Here is a 22,009-nt window from a genome sequence, read left to right as displayed (position 1 = left end):
CCTCACATCATGCACTGCCTACAAACACACACATGCGTGCACACGTGCACACACATCTACAGGTGCACACACATAGGTGCACGTGCACCACATGCACTGCGCACACACAGCTACACGTGCGCGCACACCCAAGACTCTCGGGTGCCTGCACGCGGGCACTCACCGGCCCCCCCGCACGCGCACCCCCGGATGCGCGCGCACCCAGACACGGCGACGGCCCCGGGCGCAGCCCCCGCCCCTGCGGGCCCGGCCGGGGAGGCGGCTGTCCCGGGGATCCCGGCCCCTCGTGCGTGTGACGTCGCCGCGTCTCGCGCTGCTCCGGGCCGGCGGCTGGAGGCTCCGGGCGGCGGGAGCTGCCGGGCTGGTGAGTGAGAGAGAGAGAGGGGGGGGGGGAGCCCCCCCTGCGCGGAGCCCCCGTGCGCCCCCGCCCTGCGCGGAGCCCTGCGCGTCCCTGCGCCCCTTCTGCTACGCGGAGCCCTCGTGCGCCCCCTGCCCTGCGCCCCCCCCCGCGCGCAGCCCTGCGCCCCTCTGCGCCCCCTCTGCTGCGCGGAGCCCCCGTGCGCCCACCCGCGCGGAGCCCCCGTTCGCTCCCTGCCCTGCGGCCCCCCCCGGAGTCCTGCGCGTCCCTGCGCCCCCCCCCATGTGGAGCCCCCGTGCGCCCGCTTCCCTGCGCCCCCCCCGGAGCCCTGTGTGTCCCTGCCCCCCCCCCGCACGGAGCCCTGCGCCCCCCCTGCTCTGCGCCCCCTCCCCGAACCCTGCGTGGAGCCCCCGTGTGCCCCCTGCCCGCGCCCCCTCTGCTGCCTGGAGCCCCCATGTGCCTCCTGCCCTCCGCTCCTTCTCCTGCGACCCCCCCTGCGTAGAGCCCTTATGCGCCCCCCCTCTGTGCTTCCTAGGTCAGTTTCAGTCCTGCTCTGGGTCTTGCCGGAGGGCTGCCCCTCTGCCTACCCCTTCTGCCTGCCTGGCTGCCCTGGCCGCAGGGGAGATGCTGTCACCGGCTGGCGCTGCCCCTCTGATGCCCTGCCCTGGCAGGGACCCCGGCAGGTTGCTGGGCTTGGGGTACGGCCAGGCCCAGAGCCCCTGCTCAGCTCCAGGGCTGGCGTGTGGGCAGATGTGGGGGTGGGGATAACTGTTCCCCCACCGGCTGCCAGTCACTCCTGGGCAGTCCTGGCACTGTTATGGCCCAGCGTTAACACGCCCAGGTCATGTGCATGCAGATCAGCAACACCCAGAATAAGGGCTGGGAATGGAGAATGCTGCACAGTTCCCCTAAATCTCCAGTGCAACAGAGGCACCTTCCCTCTCCCTCCTCCCTAAAGCCAGCTATGTTCAGGTTTGTCTGAGGGGCACACAATCAAGGGCACTGGCGGGTCAGGCTGAAGTGTCTACATGCTCTCAGACAGCAGGAGAGCATACATAATGCATGCGTTTTAATATCTTGGCACGGGGAGGGAGGATGAAGGGGAGAGCCTGATTGTGAATTGACTTGGTTTTGGCTTTGAGGTTTTAAATCCATATTATAATGTTGGCATTTTTTCTGACTGACAAATTGCGGTGTGCAGCGGTGTTGTCTTTGCTGCTTTTATTAACGGCTGATGCCTAAAATGAGCAGAGGAAGGAGTAATGTAAAAAAGAGTAATGTAATCTCAAAATGTGACAACACACTTCCCATAATTCAGTTTTGGGCTATTGCCTGGTGTTTCTCCACTGCCTTCCTAGTAGCATATAGGCTGTGTGTATAGTAGCAAACATGGTAGCCATAACCCAGAACTGGTGGTAGCAACAGTGAATACAGTAGTATAGACAAGCACCTGTGTTTTATCCGTTGTCTGACCTGACTCTTACGTAATACTCCCTTCAGTTTCATTACAATAAAGACCGTGGGTGTATGTGCTTCTCTTTGAAGCCCTAACAGTGTTCCAGTGCAAAATGCTGATTTGAACAGAAGGCTGGAGACCGCTCAATCTTTTGGTGTAAATGTATTTAAAGTGCAGAGTGGTGTTGTGGTTGCCTCTTTCTCAAATTAAGTTTGCAGCCCCAGCTTCATGCATTCTTTGTGGGTCAGGCTGCAGACTGATGCATGTGCAAATGAGCAGAAAATGACTAATTTTTTAAAAACAGGATGATCTATATTGGTTCACCAGGTCTCCGATCAGAAATCAACAATCTGCCATTCCCTCCCCCGCCTTCTGCTTTCTCAAAAGAGACTGAGATTCCTTACTGACTTTAAGCTAAATTGTTATAAGCCAAGTTTAAATTAACTTCACTGTGTCCACACAGGGTTTGCTCTGGTGTAATTAAACTATTTAAAAAAAAATTAAACTGGTGTAAATTGTAATATAGAGCCAGGCCCGTACTCTCCAGTCCTGCAAACATTCTTAACTTTACTTATCTCAGGAAGGACTGCCCCTAGTGCAAAGAAAGCTCTGTCTCCCTTCCATAGGCAGGGGGAACTCCCACTCCTCTTGGGATATGCTTCTAATATGGCAGGAACTGAGAAGCTGTAAGACCTGTGCCAAAAAGCCTCAGCTTTTCCTTTTCCCCCTAAGTCTGTGTTTTGGCTTGGTTTCCTTCAGTGTTCCTTCTGTACTGAAGCTTCCTGTTCTGAAGAGCAGCAGGTCGCCTCTGCCTAGAACAAGACACCGCATGCGAGACTGGAGTTGTCTGAAACTGACCAGCATCTCAGGAGACAGTAGGTAGATTCAGCCAGTGCTTTACTTGGGCTCTCATTTAAATCTCAGTTTTACACCAAGTGTCTTTGCTTCCCTAATGTCCTTGGCTGGCGTATTGACAGATACCCCCTTGTGAGTCTTTGAACCTGATTGCCAGGGCCTGGCTGGAAATCCAGTGACGGTATATTTCTGACAGGTTTCAGAGTAGCAGCCGTGTTAGTCTGTATCCGCAAAAAGAACAGGAGTACTTGTGGCACCTTAGAGACTAACAAATTTATTAGAGCATAAGCTTTCGTGGACTACAGCCCACTTCTTCAGATGCATCCACGTAGTAGTCCACGAAAGTTTATGCTCTAATAAATTTGTTAGTCTCTAAGGTGCCACAAGTACTCCTGTTCTTTTTGCGGTATATTTCTGGAACATTTTACAATCTGTGATCTAAGTGGGGGCTAGTAGAATCTCGGTAGAGATGCTGGAAATTCTTACCTTAGGACGGTAGTGTGCAGATGCTGGTAGAGCAAGAGAGCTAAGAACATGAGGTGTTATTCCTCCAAATCACTCTCCTTTCACTCTGCTGCCTACCAGCATTGCCCTATTCCACTTCAGGCTGGGGGAAGTCTCTTTGTTCTTGGGTTAGAATGATGTAAAGCATTCACCTTGTGATTTGCCCTCCTGTGATGGATATTGACTTTCTAATTAACACTGCCTTGCAGTTTGCTTCTCCCATTCTCTCCCCCTCCACCCTCACACATGTGTCTGTGTGGGCACTTCCCTCCTTTCTTGGTGGCTTTGTACAAGCAGGCATGTTAATAGCTGCGGACTGGCAAATCGGAGTCTGAAGGGCACCATCCCTTTGTTATATAGTTTAGTTAACTAACAAGCATAGCCAATTAATGAATATAGCCTGATGCTGCTGCAAATGGGAAGGGGTGATTGGCTGGCTCTAGCAGATGATACATTCAGGTATCATGCTCTCTGGAACTTGGCAGTGAACACACGTAACTGTAGTGGGGTGGGAGGGTTCCCAGAACGTGTGTGATGTGGTAGCCCAACCAAACCTGCCTTGCATAACTCAGGATTTTATGTAGAAAGATGTTTAGTTTTGCAATTGATGACCTGCCGGTAACCCTCAAACTTCTGTTCAGTGAAGGTAGGATGCTCGTTTCTGAGTTACCAAAAGGTGAAGGAGTAACTCCCTTTCCCTTGCTGGAGGAAGGTTATTTCACATGCCGCTTTTTTTCAGAGTATCAGTGAAAACTTCTGACCGTGACTGTTCTAACTCTCTGCTCAAGAGAGACAGGGAGATGAAGTTTGACAACAGAAATTTGACCTTGGCGGAAGTGCCTGGCCCATCTTTTTCCTCCTAAATCTGCAGGTACAGACCACATACCCACACCTGGAAAAATGGTACTCTGCGTACTGAGCAGAGCAGAGCAGCCAAAGATGGCCCGGGCTTAAACAACTAGATCGGGCAGATCTGTGGGACATCCCCTAACTCTCTCTCGCCTAGTGCGAATTTAAGAAGCTTTCTCTGGGTTTGTGCTCATGCAGGACTATGGACCATACTGAGTTGCTCCTGTGCAACGCCTCTTCTCAAATATTTGGGCTTCTTTTTTCCTCCTGCAGTGGAGGAATGGTCTGTAGTCTCTATTTCCCTCTTTCACACGCAGATTGTTGACACAGGGCAGCTTGTGTGCTGTGCCTTCGCATGACTCAACGGTGAACATCTGAGAGGCTTTTTAACACTGAACATGCTGCTTCCCCCCCTATTTGGAGCTCTTTCACCACCCCCAGCCACTTCCTCCCTAAACCTCTCACTAAAACTCTGCCTGCATCTGCTGCTCGCTCTCTGTGTGGGCAGCATCTTGCAATACAGCGTAGGAAGGAGGTGAGAGACAAATTCAATATATTCCCTCCACAACTTCAAATTCCTGGTGCGTGTGGCCAGAATTACAGCCCTTTTGTGCCTCCTGTGGCACATTCCCAGCTCTCTTCTCTGCTGACTGCCTGTTGGTCACTGGGGATATTCAGACATTTGGGCCTGCACTTTGTCACAACAGTCCCTGCTGCTGTATTCATTTTCCTGTCTATTCTCTAAAAGCTGCTTCACAATTTGAGTTCCCTCTTCTTTTCCCCACTCTAAGCCGGTCACAGGTACTCCGTGCCATTTCCTAGATTTACCCCTCCCCTTCACACAACAGAGTGTTGAAACTTGTCAGAAGGGGTTTCGCACGAGAGTGGTGACTAGAATCAAGTGGAAAGTTGAGGAAGTTTTTCAATAACATCCAAATTCAAAACCAAATTTGTGGTCACTTCTTTGTGACTAATGCAGCAGTCTAGCTTAACTCACATGAAATCTTGCCCAGACCAAATGTTCCATGAAAAGCCAGCTTTGACTAGCATCTTTTGAATATCATTTGCACTCCCGTGACTAGCTACATCTGTCATCCCACGAGGGAACAGAAATAGTACCGTATCGCCTGTGAAGGTGACCAGCGTGGCCCAAGTTCTGACGTTCAGGTATTGAATATTTGCAACAAACTGCTTGTGACCCATTCATATAGGAAGACAAGTGCCACACAGATTTGGGAGCGACTTCCCAGATAACTAATACTTACGAGAATTTCACACTCTGCTCATGAACGTTTTGTAAATGGAGATGAAGTTCAGTTAATAAATGTGGTGTTCTGAATGATCCGCTCAGCCTCAATACTGACAATGACTGAACTGTTTAGAGAAAATATTTAAATATTATGGGCTAGAATTTTTACTCCATGACACTTCTGATGCCTGGTAAGCTGCAGCCATTACCCCCGTACTATGGGGGTTTTATATGCCATTGCGAGCAAGAATCTGATAAAATGAACGGCCAGTAACTGCTCTTTGGCACTGAATCTTTTTGGGTGGTTTTAGCGCTAGTGACATAGTCCTGTGGACTAGTACTGCAAGGGGGTGATCTGGGGGCATTAGAAATGGGCTGCAGCTTTCATTATATTGTCTGCAAAACTTTTTTTTTTTTTTAACGTCTGTTCAAGGCCAAAGCATGGAGAGCAAGTAGCCCTCCTGCATAATTGGTAACTGTTAGTTATTTCTCCCACACTGATAGTAAAGGGTGGAAAGAGCTATTATCCATTTCTGGGCTGCTGCATTGCAAAGCTCAGATAGCCTTTGGAGCATGGGTGGGGCAAGCAGTCGGGGGAACGTAGTTCCTGCCTGTTGCCCCATTGGTGCATCTCTCCATCTTTGCCAAGGAGCAAGGATTAATCCAAGAGCAGAGAGAAGTGATCAGCTCTGTAAAGCCGTGGTTATTATTGCCCTCCTCCCATTTGGAAGGTCACCTGCTTCTCTCTAACGAATGGAGGAAGCTATTCCTGCCTCATCCGTTCTTTAGGAGGTGGTGGCCCCGGGTCAGGCCAGGCGCTGCTGTGGACGCAGCCCTGCTGAAGATGAACTTGTGCTGTGGGGACAGTGTTTTTCAGCTTTTTGTACAGAGCTGGGCACGTGCTCTTTGCTCCACAAACAACTTACGTCCTGGACTCTCGGGAAGTGCCCCGGGGTAACTCCCAAGCTTGTGACAGCTCCTTTGTTCCCTTCCGTGTTCTCCAGCCCCCCAGGTGCGACTGCTGCATTCCCCAGGGAAGTGGAGTTGAGGAGAGGGTGGGGGAGCTGAGTTCTGCTCCTCTTCTGTTTGGATTCCTCAAGGACCCGGCTTCCTTGGGACCCCTCCCCTCAGTGTCTAAGCTAGTGGATTGATTCTCTTTAAGAGCTCGCTCGCCGGCTTGGTTTGAGGGCACGGAAAGGCAGTGTAGCTGTCTGATTCTGCAGCTGTGACTGAGTCCACAGAGATACATCAGCACCATCCTCCCCAAGACTCTTTCTGTATCCAGAAACTCTTGATTGCTTTTTTAGTTCTTAAAAATCCCATTGGCAGGAGCCAGGCCCAGGCCGGAGACTAAAGTTCAGCAGGGTCCACGTGAGAAGTTGTGAAAGGGTAAAAATAGAGCACGTGCCCTTGTTCTGTAGACGCGGTACTAGGGCTGGTTTTCACAGAGCACTCCTAATCTGAAGTTTGAACCTCAGGGCACCGGAGCTCCTCTTTGCTTGAGGTCGCGCCTCCTTTTAAGCATTGCCTATGTTTGTTTTGTGTCTCTCAGCTTCAGTATGTTTTTTGCCTCTCCCTCCCTCCAGCAAAGTGGGATTGTAACATCTTGAAGAACCCGTGGGTAGCTGTTCTGGGGTGAAAACAACCCCCCAAAACAGCTTGCCGAGACTGAACACACGAGGCAGCTTTAGTGACAATAATTGTAATGAAGGGGGCAGGGATGGGTTGGGGGACAGGATGTGGCGTTTTGCCACCTCCAGGTTCATCAAAAGACACTGATTACTATCTGATGGGGGCTGTCTTCCTGCCGCACTGTTTCCTTTCAGTCCTGGAACATATCTCTTGCTTGCATCTGAGTCTCTTCCTCTGCCATTATCGTTTTATGCTATAAACCATTTGCGGAGTAAATTTGGTATGAGGCTGCAGACCCAGCCGCTGCCTTACTGAGTGGGCAGGTGTTCGCCTCATGCTAGCGGCTGTCCCCGTCGCCACCTTTGTTGGCAATTTCGGGGGAGATGCCCAGATTGAACTCCTGGCAGTGGTCCCCGCAGCACAGGGCTTGAGATACGCTGGTGAGGAAGGTGTTGCGTAGTGACTTGCTGCTGCCCGTGCTGCACCTGATGGTCGGTTTAAAGCATTGAACTGGGTGTTGTATCCTAAGGAGTAGCTGAGACTAGAATAGCTTCTTGTTACGGACGTGCTGAGTCTCTAGGAGGTAGATGCAGGATTACGTGAAACATTAGAAAATCCAAAAAATATCCAGAATGTTTTTTAGAGAAAGAAAATAAGTACTCAGCAGGCAGTTTTATTTGGCACTGCACAGCTGAATCTTCAGATGGGCCCATTATTCCTTTAGGAAGCTTATTGTCAGCATTCAGGGCTTAACAGAATGTCTGTTTGTGCACGGCCCCTATTTATTTTTTACTTTAGGTTTGATAAGCCTGGAAATGTAGGTAATTGCCTACAATGCAGGACCTTTCTCGGGAGCCCGCTATTCACTGCTCGGCATGTTTTGGCTCCAGGAAAGCTTGCAGAATTGTACTCTGCGCTTCTTTTAAACACCTGCCTCTGTTTAATTGTCTACCAGTTTGGAGAGACTCCTCCTCCGAAGCCAAAAGAAGTGTAGTTCATCTTGATTGCCAATTCTAGCACTTCCGTGCCAGCCCTAACTTGTGCTTACATAACGTGGAGTGGTTTATAGCAACCAGAGTTTTGTTGTATGATAACGTGGGGTAATAGCGCAGAGGTGAGGCTATGTCTCCCTAGCCCTGGATTTGTAGAAGTGTCTCCCTTCTCCATGTTTATCCTTTGATCCGCTTGTTCCTTGTCCCAGGCTCTTACAGCATGAATGACTGATAATAAAAGAAACTTCTGCTGCATTAAGCATTTGTGCCTAGCCCTGGGGTGCTAAGAACAAGCAGCTGGTTTCCAGGTTGTGCTCATGGCCAAGTGAGTTCAAAGCAAAACCTGAGAACCCACAAGTTGTTGTAGCACTGAGACATTTCTCAGTGGGGAGATAATTGCCAGCAGTTTGGTTCAGATTTGGGTCCAGGAGAGTTACAGACCGATAACAACAACAGTGTAATCCCAGGTTTCAGAGTAGCAGCCGTGTTAGTCTGTATCCGCAAAAAGAAGAACAGGAGGACTTGTGGCACCTTAGAGACTAACAAATTTATTAGAGCATAAGCTTTCGTGGACTGTAGTCCACGAAAGCTTATGCTCTAATAAATTTGTTAGTCTCTAAGGTGCCACAAGTCCTCCTGTTCTTCTTCTTACTGTAATCCCAGAGACAGAAGGAGCTGGGATTTTTCTGGGGCTCCTGTTCCTCCGTGGCACTGGAGATGGATCTGCTGGCGAGAATGTAGCTGTGCCAGGAGCATGGGAGCAAAGGGTTTGACTGGATTAGGGCGTGTCTTGTCTTATTGGTTTTTCTGGTAAATGCAAAAATGGCATGGGTAGGATTATAAAGATGGGCCCCTGTGGAATCCATAATTTAACTCCTCCCCTTCTCTCTGCCTGGAGAAGAAGCAGTTCTGCACATCCAGCTGATGGCTCCTGGGTGAAACCTAAACCTGGGTTCTCAGCCTTTTTCTTCCTGGGGCCCCCAACACGCTATAAAAATTCCTTGGCCCGCCTGTGCCGCAACAACTGGTTTCCTGCATAGCCAGTAACTTAAAAGCCAGGGCCGGTGTTAGGGGGTTAGCAAGCAGGGCAACTGCCCGGGGCCCCAGGAAGATGTGTTGCTCAGGCTGGGGCTTCAGCCCTGTGCGGCGGGGCTCGGGCTTCGGCTTTCTGCCCTGAGCCCCAGCGAGTCCAACGCCGGCCCTGCTCTCTGGTTTGAATTTTGTTTTCTTCACTTGGAGGAGCAGAAAGTTGACATTGCCTCGTCTCGGAGGAGTTTGTACCTGAGGGTTTAGAACCCCCGACTGGACTAGAAGGGGATGTGTACATGTGGGACTGTCGTCTGTGCACAATGTTGCAGCCCCCAGTTCAGGAATATCGCTTTTTTCTTCTGGATATTCCAACTCGATCATGACTCTTCTTCAGCAGATTTCCTGAAGCTGAGCCCGTAGGTCGGACGTTTAAACACCCTGCAATTATTCATGTTTCTCCCTAGGGCGACGTCCTGTTTTGGGTGCCTTTCAATGAATTTAGGGATGTTTTGATCTGAGATTATAGGTGGCCAAAGCAGAGATCAGGACAGTTTAATGAAAATTTAGTATAGTTATTTCATAGCCTTCTGAGAAAACCAACAGTTGATGTGTCAAACCACCGTTGTTTCGTTTGCCTGAGTAACTGACAGCTCATTAAAACTGTGTTTGTAACGACAAACTCCATTCAATGAAGGGCAGTGGGTGTTATGTTAAATGTCACTCAGTTCAGATTTCAGAGTAGCAGCCGTGTTAGTCTGTATCCGCAAAAAGAAGAACAGGAGTACTTGTGGCACCTTAGAGACTAACAAATTTATTAGAGCATAAGCTTTCGTGGACTACAGCTCACTTCAGTTCAGAGTTCAGTAAAATTGAACAGAATGGAACAATAATGGAAGGCCTGGAAGCAAGCACATCTTTGCTAATCTGTTCCATTCACAAATCCAAATGCAGAGCTCCTGGCTGAATAGTATTTTGATAAATTGTTATTTGAATGCTTATTGCTCACTGGGCACTTGCAGTGTGCTTGGTGCTGCACAATGCTTGGAGGAGGACAAGATCCTTTTCCACAAGGGCCTTGAAATTTCATTGGACACACAAGGTCTCGGATATTTTTATTTTTTTACCCCCAGAGGTGCTGAGCGTCCACAGCTCCTGCTAGTGAAGCTTCTTTCAGCTGTTCAGGAGCTTGGCAAATCAGGCCAGGTGTGCGGACACATGTCTGTGCATTTTTGGTGGTGGTCCATGCCCGCCCGTTGGATTCCAGGGGTAGAGGACACAGCAAGAGAGCCAGATGGCTCTCCCCACAATGACGCTTCATCCTGTTCTCGCTGATGTTCGTGGCATTCTGAAAGCCCTAAAACGTGATGGTGATTAGCTTTTACTAGGTAACCAAAGCTTAATCGAGCGCTAGCGTAAGGGCTCAGCCAACTTCACAATCTGTCCTGCAGAGGCCAATTCTTTCCACTCTCGTACGCATCAATGCAGCCGCCTCTGAGGTGCTGATTAATAGCACCCAGCAGCACTGCAGCAATTTGGGGCAGACGCTGAAGAATAAACGTTTGCACACACAAGGAGGAGGAAGTCTTAGGGAGGCAGAATTCCCAAACTGCAATTTGCCAGGACCTTTTATTCCTGGCTCTGCCCCTGGCTTGCTGTGTGACCTCTCTGTGCAGCCTTTAAAATGGAGATAGATGCTTACCTTTGTCCAAGGCTCTGCACTCCATGGATTTGAGGGGTTTACACCCCAATACTTACAAAAAATGTCAGGATTGTTTTAATGACCACAACTGTCATTGCCTTGTTTTTCCCTCTCGTTCAGTGTCTGACACCCTCGGTAACAGAGCGCCCCTGACACTGGATGTTAATAGGGTTAGGTGCATTAACAGAACTGCAGTCCCAGGCTGTACCAGTAACTGACAAAGGGGTCTTTGAGCGGTTGCAGTTTGCTGCCTTGGGAAATAAAAGATTTTGTTGTTTTTCATTTAAATTTGTGTCTTTGGATTTTCTGGTACAAAAACAGCCCTTAATTTGCAACTGCCAACGCCTGCGTGTACAAATGAGAGCGAGCTGGTTCTTAACCCTGGGAATGTGGATTTGAAAAAGCTTTTGGCAGAAATTAAATGGTTTTATCTAGCAGGCCCTTTGCCCCACGCAGGTGCACAAGACAAACTTTAGCCTTCCAGCCGTGTGGGGAACGTGGTGAGGTTTTTGGGGGTAAGGTAGGATTTATACCAAAAAAAAATTGCTAGTAAATGTGAAGACCCTTAATGCTGCATGTAAAGATGACTCACTTGGGGCTGGTTCCAGCAGCCAGAGCTGTGTGTGATGGGTGTTTCCCGTACTTCCAGTCATTTGTTTTTTAGTGACACATACGTTATTGGATCAGGCTCCGCCTTCATCCTAGGTTCCGTTTGCACCACAGAGGATTTTTGATGTATTCGGCTCTACACATGCACAACACTTGCTGTTCAACCTGACGGACCTTTCCAGACAGCGTAGTGCACGAATGGACTGCAGCATGTGTCTAGTACTTACTCGTACTTGGGTCACTACTCCTTCATTTCTCTCTGCTGAGTTTTTTAGGGGGGCGGGAAAGAAGAATTTTAGTGGGGGAGATTGGTTTACCCTGCTTTACTCTTGAGTAGTTATATCTTTTTCCCCTCACCCTGTCGTTACTGGGTATAAATTATTTTCCATGCACTGGGCTTGTGATTAAGTGCTTAATATGGGAACCATAGAAACAGAAGAGTCTGAGACTTTTATTTCGGTCAGCATCTTTCTTCATTATTTGTTGGGCAGTTTCCATTCAGAGAATCAAGAAGCTAGAAAAGCTGATGTATTTATTGGAGGGGGAGGAAACTATCAAGTAGGAAAAAGTTTTAATCTGTATTACTGTGTACACCTGTTTGTCAGTTCCCTAAACAGAGAGCCCAAATCCAGACCCTTAAATATAGTCAACTTGTTCTCAAAATGGTCCGACCAAGGTCATTTTACTATTGATTAATTCCATGTTTCTTTGGCGCCTTAGTGTCTGCCCCAACTTCATACACACGCTGTCAATTTCAGCCTGCCTTGGCTTGGTGTGTTCTCATTAGGGAGTGTAATTAAACAAGTCAAAAGGTTTCCTGCCAGAGTTACTTGTCCGTCTCGGAGATGCTCTTGTTCTGGTCTGTTGGTTCTTATCATGCCTTCGTCAATGTAGTATCTCAGCACCTTCCAGTCAGACATGAAGTGTTGTGGTGAACATCTGTCATGTGTGGTTTGCTGGGTCTGATGGAGAGGATTGTGTGTGCAGTGGAGGGTTCTGTTTTGGTAGGATTTGGGGGGTTATTTTTAATGCCTATGCTGCAGTGTGTGTGTTAGCGAAGCCCGGTTGAAACAATGGACCTTGCACTAGGAGCAGAAGTTGTTAGGTTTGTGATGGTCCTTAATTGCTGGAGGAGTTCATTCCAGCCTTGGCGGCCCCTGAGAAAGTGCCGTGTCCTGCCCCAAGAAGCTTTACTCTGGGGCCAGAGGAACAAGAGTTGTCAACCACGGTCCTTATCCGAGAGTTTCCAGCTCGTTTAGGTATCCTGGGCCCAGATCGTTGAGCACCGTGAAGATACGATCTGAGACCTTGAAGTTGACTTTTTGTGTCTTGTATTTCTCTGTGCTGTAGTCAGTCTTCTCCTTCATTATTGGCTATTCTTAATCATATAGCTGTGAAATCGCCAGTAATTACACAGAATTAAAATAGAATGAAATTGGGCTCTTAGGCCTTGGCTACACTGGCAATTCACAGCGTTGCACTTGCTGCGCTCAGGGGTGTGAAAAAACACCCCCTCCCCCCCCCCCCGAGCGCAGCGCTGTGAAGTGCCAGTGTAATCAGAGTCTGCAGCGCTGCACACTCGCTCACAGCACTGCAAGCTATTCCCCTCGGAGAGGTGGAGTACTTGCAACGCTACGAGAGAGCTCTCACAGCGCTGGCGGCGCGACTACACTCTCGCTTCACAGCGCTGTGAATCCGCGAGTGTAGCCAAGGCCTTAGTTCTTTCCTTAAATGACTCCTGCCTCCATCTCCTCTTCCAGGGCAGGAACAGAACTGCAAGGAGTCAATGCTCCAGCTGAGTGTTATGAGGTGAACGTGTTCCTAGCATGCTGTCTCTCTTCACCTTTCTCGGTAGCTATGTGTTCAGCACTTGCTAATCCTAGAAGCATAACTCTTAGAACTGTTAATCTGAAGCTTCCATATTGGTTTGTATTTCTCATACAGCTGACTGCACTTGAATGCATTGTTTTGGCAACGTGGGTAAAGTCTTAACATAGTTAAAGGTTCAGCAGGACTTAATAGTCGAGAAGTAATTCCCATCCCAGAAATAATTGTTCTTGTGCCACTTCTGATTAGGCTGGTGTTCAACTGCTAGGAAAGCAGATAATGGGTGCAGACGAAAGGCATGTGTATGCGACAGCGGCACATCTGTGGTGTTGCGGCTATGTGTAGACACTTCCTGTAGTGACTGAAGAGTTTTTTGGGGGGTCATTGTAGTTAATCCACCTTTGGCTAGGTCAGTGGAAGAATCCATCTAGCCTGGTCTATACTGGGCATTAGGTAACCTAACTACAGTGCTTAGGACATGAAATTTTTCACAGCTGTGAGCAATGCCGCTAGGTCAGTCTCATTTTTAAATATAGACCAGGCTGAAGACAGAGTGAGCTCTGCAGGAGAGCTGGATGAAGTGCAGATTCTGTCTTTCTGGGGAGATTAATTGGAGCAGACTGAGTAATCCAAGGGGAGGTAAAGGCAGGGAATGGAAAAGCAATGGTATGTGGAAACATCTGTTAAACCCTGTGTAGCCTGAAAACTCAACTTGGAGGGGAGTTTGAGCAGCTTCCCCCTCACAGAGCAGAGGCTCGTTAGCACTTTAAACAAACTGCAGATCAAAATAGAAGGAAACAGTTTCCCCAAACCTTAGACCTGGTCTACACTTCAAATTGCGATGGAGATCGCTCTGGTGCTCAAGGGGGTGAAAAATCCACACCCCAAGCACTGTAACTATGCTGACCTAAGGAAGAATTTGCCAGGAAGTGGAGTTTCTATAGCAAAGCCAAACCCCGTCCCTCGATGTAGTCTGTGTCATGCTGCCTGGAGTGGTTCATGGCCGGGACAGTGCCTACTTCAGGGAAAACATCCCAAACTGGGTTTTTTTTCTACAATTAAATTTCACCAAACTACAAATGTGAATTCCTGGATTACTGTAACCATGCATAGGTGCTGACTCCATGGGTGATCCGGGGCTGGAGCACCCACAGGGAAAAATTAGTGGGTGCTCTGCACCCACCGGCAGCCAAGCACCCACCTCACCTCCTCCTCCACCTCCTTTCCTGAGCGTGGTGCGTCCCCGCTCCTCTGCCTACCGCCCAGCGCTTGCTGCCGCCGAACAGCTGTAGTAAGCTCCAGGAGGGAGGGGGGAGGAGCGGGAACGTGGTGCGCTCAGGGGAGGAGGCGGGGCAGAGGTGGAGTCGGGGCTGGGGGCAGAGGGAGGTCGAGCACCCTCTGGCGCCAGAAGAAGCCGGCGCCTATGTCACCATGGAGTCACAGACAGTCCCCTTGGGCACTGCATCTCTCTTGCCGCCCAGACAAGTTGGACTTAGCGATAAACGGTCACTTACACCAAAAATGGCAAAATATTCAGGTTGTTCCTAGTCCCAAGAGAGCAGTCATTTACCCAGATCAATTTGTACCTCAGTGCTCTCACCAAAGACAATGCTGGTAGCCAGTCCTGTAATAAACCAATGAAAGATTTATTAACTAGGAAAAAGGAATCTGTGTTATTTACAGGTTAAAGCGGGCAACATCTATGTACAAATGACTTCCGAAAGGTGGCAGAAATGCACTAATCTGTCAGCACTGAATGTCTTTTCAGGGCTAACCCATTACAAGCTGCATGGGGGTCTCTTTGCTTATGTTTAGGAATCTTTGCCCCTCAGAGTCCAGACAGCATGAAAGGAGACCCAGTCTTATTGTCAGGAATTTTTATCCCCTCTGCCCCCGGGAGTCCAAAACTGATGGGATGAGCTCATGGTAGATCTCCCCTTCCTGGAGGGAGTTAGGAATGCAATCAACAGGGCCTCTTTCCTTTGATGCTACACAATGCCTTATCTGCCCGTCAGTGGGCCCTCTTGAGCACTTTATCTTAATTAATGCTTCTTATCATGTTTGGTGAGTTACACAATTACAGAGCTTTACAATGCAAACACTCAGTATAACTTGATACCCATGGGCTGCAGAGGTTATAAATGAGATCAATATATGCAGCATTCTACAAGCATTTTATAAAGTCTAAACACACCCCTATCAACGTAACATCTAATATCTATGTTTAACGATGCTAACGCACAGGCGAGCCAGACTGGAGTCAGTGTTCAGTGAGGCCTGAGCTGGCACCTGGTCTGCCAGCATCACGGTCTCTGTGCTATGGGGTTACAGTGGCCTGGCTAAGTTCCATGGCTGTGCTATGGGGGGAGGGATAGCTCATTGGTTTGAGCACTGGCCTGCTAAATGCAGGGTTGTGAGTTCAATCCTTGAGGGGGCCATTTAGGGATCTGGGGCAAAATCAGTACTTGGTCCTGCTAGTGAAGGCAGGGGGCTGGACTCAATGACCTTTCAGGGTCCCTTCCAGCTCTATGAGATAGGTATATCTCCATATATTTCTTATTGCCTCTGTAGCGCCAGTAGTGTAAACGGGCCTTGCTTTTTTTCAAATGCGGTCATTGCAGCTGTCGGAGTCTAACGTGCACATGTGAACTCCTGCATTTCCCCAAAGTTCCCTTGAGCTCAGGTTGCCTGAGCAGATAGAAGTTAAAACCTGATGGGAAAAATGGGAGTAACAGGGCTGAGGACAATGTAGGAATTACCATGTTACATAAGAATGGCCACATTGGGTCAGATCAGTGGTCCATCCAGCCCAGTAGCCTGTCTTCCGATAGTAGCCTGGCCTGATGCTTCAGAGGGAATGAACAGAACATCCCCTGTTGTCCAGTCCCAGCCCCATCTTGTCTCCTCACACCAGATACCACACAGGAAGGTGCAGGACTCACAGATCCAAAGGAAGGGGGTACACAGCATTCTCCTTGGCCGAGGGGCAGAATGAAGCAAGGGCCACCTGCAGTAGATTTGTGCCTGTTTGTGTTAGTGGCTGCAGGCTCTGCTCTCTATCCCGCAGGGGTGCTGTGACAGCGTGCTGTGCTATGACATGGCGACACACCAAGACCGTGGTGAGCTGAACACAGGAGTGTGGAGAGAGAACGTGGTATTTCGATGTGTGGCATGCAGCTGCTGCAGGATAAAATGGGCATGTTCCCCCGGCCCTTTGATGGGTGTGTTCCAGGAGGTGGTGTCAGGTTTAGTCTCATGTATTAATGTTCTATTTTGTAATTGTTATTTCAAAAAGTCTAACTGATTTAAAATAGAAGAAAAGGGAGCACTGGTAAGTCCTGGTTATTTGAAACCAGGGTTGACTGAAAGTCCTGAATTTCTCTTTAAAATCAGAGTTCCATTTTTTGCAAAATTCTGATTTTTGGAGCTAGTCCCCCCAGCCCACTTGGAGAACTGGGCTTGACTATGTAACCCAAATGCAGCAGAGTAGGTAGTCCTCAGCTAACAGATTTGCGGCTCAGTGGTGTGATCGTGTATGGGTGATGTGGCCCAACCGCTGAGTCCTGCAGACTGCACGCTGTGCTGTAGTCTCGCTGTATTCATCACATGGTAAAACACATGAGCTGCAGCTTCGCTAAAATACAGTGAACCTGAAAAGCTGCAAATTCCACAAGGGATTCAGAGCAGCAGCCATTCTCTCAGAGGATGAAATGGTGCAACCTCAGTGCGTAGCTCCTGTAACTCAGGCATTTCTGTTTGTAAGGGGCCCCGTTTCTGATCGGTAATCCTGCTTAGCCCAGCATAGCACTTTACAGAACAGCTAGAGTACACTAGCAATCCACATGCCACAATGGGAGCTTTTCTAGCAAGTGCAGAATTGGATATTGTTGCATTTGGCAGATAACATTTTATCCTCAGAGAATTTTGCTTGGCAATTAACTGAGCTGGAGGCCTACAGCTGGTAGGCAGGATACCAGGAGCACATCTGGAGAGGCATGAGTCACGGTCGCGTCCCCACTGGCTGCTGCACAGATCAGTCACTCTTCTGGCAGCTTTTAATTCCGGCTCCAGGAGACTCATTCATAGATTAGGGTTGGAAGAGACCTCCGGAGGTCATCTAGTCCAACCCCCTGTTCAAAGCAGGACCAACCCCAACTAAATCATCCCAGCCTGGGCTTCCTCAGTTCCCGTGCACAGACTTACCGTGGGAATCACAGGAGCACTTGAAACATTGTATGGGGCCTGGTTTGCACTTAACATTTATATTGTCCTGCTGACGCTGGTCAGGGGTGTGAGAAAAACACCATTGTGCCTTCTAAAGCCCCAGTGTAGGCTCAGCTATGTTGACAAGAGAGTCCTTCTGTCAGCATAGCTGCCATCCACTGGGGAGCTGGTATCCTGCCCAGACAGAAATACTACTTCTGCTGGTATGTACTAGGGTACTATGCCAACCTAAGCATGCTGGCACAGGCTCCTAGACGCAGACTGTGCTGACGGGAGGGAATACCACCTCCTCGAAGAAAATTAGCTACGTAGACCCAGCTGCATATGGGCTGGGAACTAGGTCCACGAGCTACATCAATCAGTCAGAGGTGTTTTTCTATGTCGACCTAACTTTTAAGTGTTCGCCAAGCCTAAGTTTTCACCACCATTGGAGCTGTGTGTGCGTTGGGGATGGACAGGGCGGTGAGTGGTCCAACGCTCCGGGTAACTAACCCGCAAAGCCTTTAACTCCAGGGGGCTGGGCTGTTTTGACATGCCGGTGGTTTTATAAAGAGAGTTTCCTTGCAGGTTATTCTGATTCTGTCCGTGTCGGCTACTGTTTTTTTCCCCAATAGGTTCCTTCTGTAGGGAAGAGTTCCTTTCGTATTTTCTTTCTCTTCTGACTTCGGACTCCTTCTCATAAGGTGTCTGTGCCTCCTGCAACCTTTCTTTGCATAAGAGATGATCTTTCTAGAGTTCTGGGCGTAAGATTGTCACCTCTCTCCCCCTCCCCTGACAGCTGTCCATTCCTCAGGTTGGTTGCTAGACCTTTCTAGGGGATTACTGGGTCAATGAGTGAATTTGCGTTGAAAGGGAATATGACGAACTTGAGTTTGGCATGTTGAAATCTCACTCAGTGCTGCAAGGGATGGGGAATGTCTCGAAAAAAAGAACCTACCCAAATTGCTACTGCCTCACTCGCTTGGAGGGCAAGGCCCTGGAAGTATTCCAGGGGAGCTGGCAGGGCTCAGGATGGGTGGGGAAATTTCCCTTTGGGCTTGTCTATACTTACCGCGCTGGTTCGGCGGCAGGCAATCGAACTTCTGGGTTCGCTTTATCGCGTCTTGTCTGGACGCAATAAATCGAACCCAGAAGTGCTCGCCGTCGACTCCGGTAATCCTGCTCGGCGCGAGGAGTCGACGGGGGAGCCTGCCTGCCGCGTCTGGACCGCGGTAAGTTCGAACTAAGGTACGTCGACTTCAGCTACGTTATTCACGTAGCTGAAGTCGACGTACCTTAGTTCGAATTGGGGGGTTAGTGTAGACCAGGCCTTTGTCTTGGGCACACGATTTCTGTAACTGTGCTGGGAGGTCACTCATGTTGGCATGCATCAAGTTGAGACAGTCTCCCCGAATTTCCTGCTCCAGGAGGTTTGCTCCTTGGATCCTGTCCATAGACTAAATGCTGGAGTCCCCGAAGCAGTTGGATTGACGTTTTTAAGAGTCTGTGTATGCTCCCCATCCACCAGAAGCTGGGAAAGGAAATGTTTGCGGGACCGATGCACCTTTGCCTCAGTGGGGAAGGCAACGTTCTGCTCTGAGGCTGGGTATTCATAACCATTCCCGTAGCATAACTCCCCTGGTAGCTGAGCATGTGTGGTGTCTGTGCTACTCCCTGGCATTCCCCGCAGGCGGTGTGAACAGCTGTGTCCCCTCTGGTGAATCGCAGGGTACTGGCAGATGTGAAGGTGCTACAGTGTCAGCATCTCCAGTGCTGCAGCAGATGCATTCTGAGTGGGGTTACAAAGTGGGTGTAGCTAGGTGGGTAACTGGGCACGATGGTGACTGCTCAGTGCTGCTGTCTGCTGAGTGTCCTGCATTATTGAATATCTAGTTCCCAAATGCACTGGTGGATGTGTCTGTCTGCTGGGACCATCCTGAGATGTACAGAGACAGCTTAAAATAAACTAAAAACCACACTTAGCTGTATGTCCTGCTTCTCACTATGGAGAAAGCATCCAGCGCCCAATGTGAGGCCGAGCTGGCTCTTCTGGGAGCATTCCAAAAAGGAAGAGATGCCAGTGGCTGTGACCAGTGTTTCTGCAAGAAACCAATTAAATCAAACTGCTGGTTAGGTGCCACATCTAGCAGTGCTAGTCAGGTGATGTTGCCTGAGAGATGCCGGGGCAGTGATAACTGCAAGGTGATGAAGCACCTTTAAAAGAAGAAAAGGGCGGGGGAGAGTTAAAGGACATCTTACACAAATGCAGTGTTTGGTTTATTTCAGCAGAGTGGGGTATGGCAGCTGATTCCAGCAGTTTGGGTCTGCTGCTCCAACAGCGGGTCTCCCGTGGGCTTTTTTAACTGTAGGTACTTTAAAATTAATAACCTGGTTTGAAAGAAGATCATGCTTACAGTCGGCATTGTGGAGGGCAAGTGGAAATCAACATGCTGGAGCCATACTCTGAACACGCGTGATAAAGATAGTGCCACTGTCTTCACTTGGATCAGGAGAAAATAGAATGGAAGATGCTGCAAATTGGTGGGGTTTTTATTATTTCAAAAACATTTTAGCATTGAGCAGGATAATAAAATGTTTTCTAATCACAGCAGCCCTGAGGCAATAAACAAACAGTACGTTTGTGCTATAAAATGTCTGTCAAATCTTTGTTGATTTAATTTAAAGCCTGTTACAGCAGCCTGGCTTTGTTCATGCGTCCCTGACCAGACCCTTGGGAGCTTGGATAATGCTCTAAGAGTACTCATCTGTGAACATTCTTCTTGGCTCTGGGTTTTACCTCTCACTATTTCTTAGCAACAGATTCAAGTATTTGAAGCCTGCGCTCACTCTTCTGTAATCCAGAGATCAAAGCCATCAAACCTGTTCTTGCAAAGTATTTAAAAGTGGAGGTAAGCCCCTCCATATGTCCCAATGTCAAAGAGTGTGCTTGAGGTTTCAGATCAGTGTTCCACAGAGAAACAGTCCTAAAATCTAAAATCTCTGGAGCCTCTGCAGTTGTGAACCAATGCCCTGCATAAGCAGCAAGATGCAAGACTGTTTCAAGTGTAAAGTTAATATTGAAAAGCAGCTGAAGCATGAATACGACCAAAGGGAAATAGAACACAAGAAATATACTGAGGTTATTGCATTGTGTAGCGCCTTCTGGCCTGAAGTGGTCCAGAGCACTTCACGGATTGTGGACCCAATCCTGCAGCTGGCTATGAACAGGGAGCCATCTGCCTGTGTGCAGAGCATTTGCAGGATAGGAATGTGTGGCTCCAACATCCCTGAATTGCAGCCACCTCTGGATTGTCACTCTGCATTGGTTTGACTGCTGGATAGTGTTGCTATGCAGTTTAGGACAAGAACTGAAGAGGAATACCTCATTTAATGGAAGTTAAAGGGGGCGGTTTAGGTAGCTGGAATGGAATTACTTGAATTGGAATTTGGCTAGGACGTCTTTGTGACGCTTTAAAGGAAAAAAGACGAAATCAGAGCTGTAAATCGATATTGTCAGCTGAAATCTGGTTAATTTTAAAGTTAGATGTTGCGAGGGCTAAACAGGCCCTTCAGCCCTCTGATGATTTTTATGGCTTTACAATCCTATTTTTCTCTCCAGTCTGAGGTGTGAAAGATGTACACAGAGAGGAACTGTCCATGCGCAAACCAGTGAGACTGACTAGCCACAAATACTGTTGAAGGTGCAAAGAAGACAATCTGGGAAAATAGAAATGCTTTGTCAACTTAAGAGGGGGCTTTTGAAGGCGAATAATACAGATAGGTGGCCAAATCCCATGTTTGTGCATCTAACTCCCTGAGGAGACTCAGGTGTTACATGTAGTACGAGTGGCACCAAACATTCCGGTGACTGTGACTTTTTGTTCAAGGTGATGGCCTGAAAGTAATTTTCTTTCTGGAATATTTGAACTTTGTGGGCTTTCCTCTTTGCAGCTTGATTCTGTGTGTATGAAAGCAGCCTTGTGTCAGTGAGCGGCATCCTTACAGTCTCTGGGCTCAGTTAAATCAGAATGAAAATCTTTGTGCCTCTCTCTGGAAGTCTGTAAGAAAGTGAAAACGTAGCTAGTTGCAGTATTTGTCGGGGGTAGGCAGCAAACGTGCTCATGGTCATTAGCTGTTGGGCAGTGGAGAATTCAGAGCTAACCTCTCTCCATGGGTATGGAGAAGGGACTGTCCAATCTCAAAACCAAGGCCCCAGGCCTGCCATTGACTAGACAAGGGTGCGCGTCTACGAACAATTTCACTGCTGTCCGTGGATGCCCCACAGTCAGTTGCAGACATAGGGCTGCGTCAGCATTTTCTCAACCCCTGCTTTCAAGAGTAGACAGGGTAAGAGTCAGGGCATCAGCACAGCAAGCGCTCCTGTGCCCAGAATGGTGAGGTGAGGGCATTGCTAGTTCTGCACTCCTGTGCTGGGCTCACTGCATTTTGTATGCAGCATATGCAGGTGCCCTTTGTGAAGTCTTGCTCCTTTTCAAATCCCCTGTTGAAGTGTGTGGCTGGGACTCAGATGGCCCATTGAAATCAGCACAGAGATTTGAGAACAAAACATGCGTTTCTACTCACTGCCTCCTGTGTCTCCCACTCCACCTCCCCACCTTTAATCCACTGTGCTCCGTCCCTCGCAACATCCTTTTGTCCCTTTTCTCGCTCACCTTTGCTCTCTTCTGCTCTTCCTTGTTACAAAAACCACTTCTCTGTCTTCATTCAGGTCTCTTGAAACCAGCTT

The 22,009-nt window shown here is 48.8% G+C and overlaps 1 protein-coding gene across 15 annotated transcripts in view; it reads left to right on the top strand.

Annotated features, from left to right (window-relative positions):
* Positions 1-225: 225 nt before the first annotated feature.
* TPST2 (tyrosylprotein sulfotransferase 2) overlaps positions 226-22,009 on the top strand; it is a 40,231-nt gene continuing 18,447 nt past the window's right edge. For 4 of the 15 annotated variants that reach the window (XM_065568920.1, XM_065568912.1, XM_065568905.1 and 1 more), the window contains exons 1-2: positions 226-364; positions 2,574-2,689. The gene's annotated coding sequence lies outside the window, so the exon portion shown is untranslated. Of the gene's footprint in view, positions 365-1,232; positions 1,331-2,573; positions 2,694-16,126; positions 16,179-22,009 lie in introns of those variants that run through there. The other 11 variants (XM_065568921.1, XM_065568913.1, XM_065568914.1 and 8 more) reach the window with 6 other exon arrangements.

This window comes from Chrysemys picta, chromosome 15 (assembly GCF_011386835.1).
Source record: "Chrysemys picta bellii isolate R12L10 chromosome 15, ASM1138683v2, whole genome shotgun sequence".
Classification (NCBI taxonomy): domain Eukaryota; kingdom Metazoa; phylum Chordata; order Testudines; family Emydidae; genus Chrysemys; species Chrysemys picta.
This window is presented reverse-complemented; position numbering and strand designations above follow the sequence as displayed.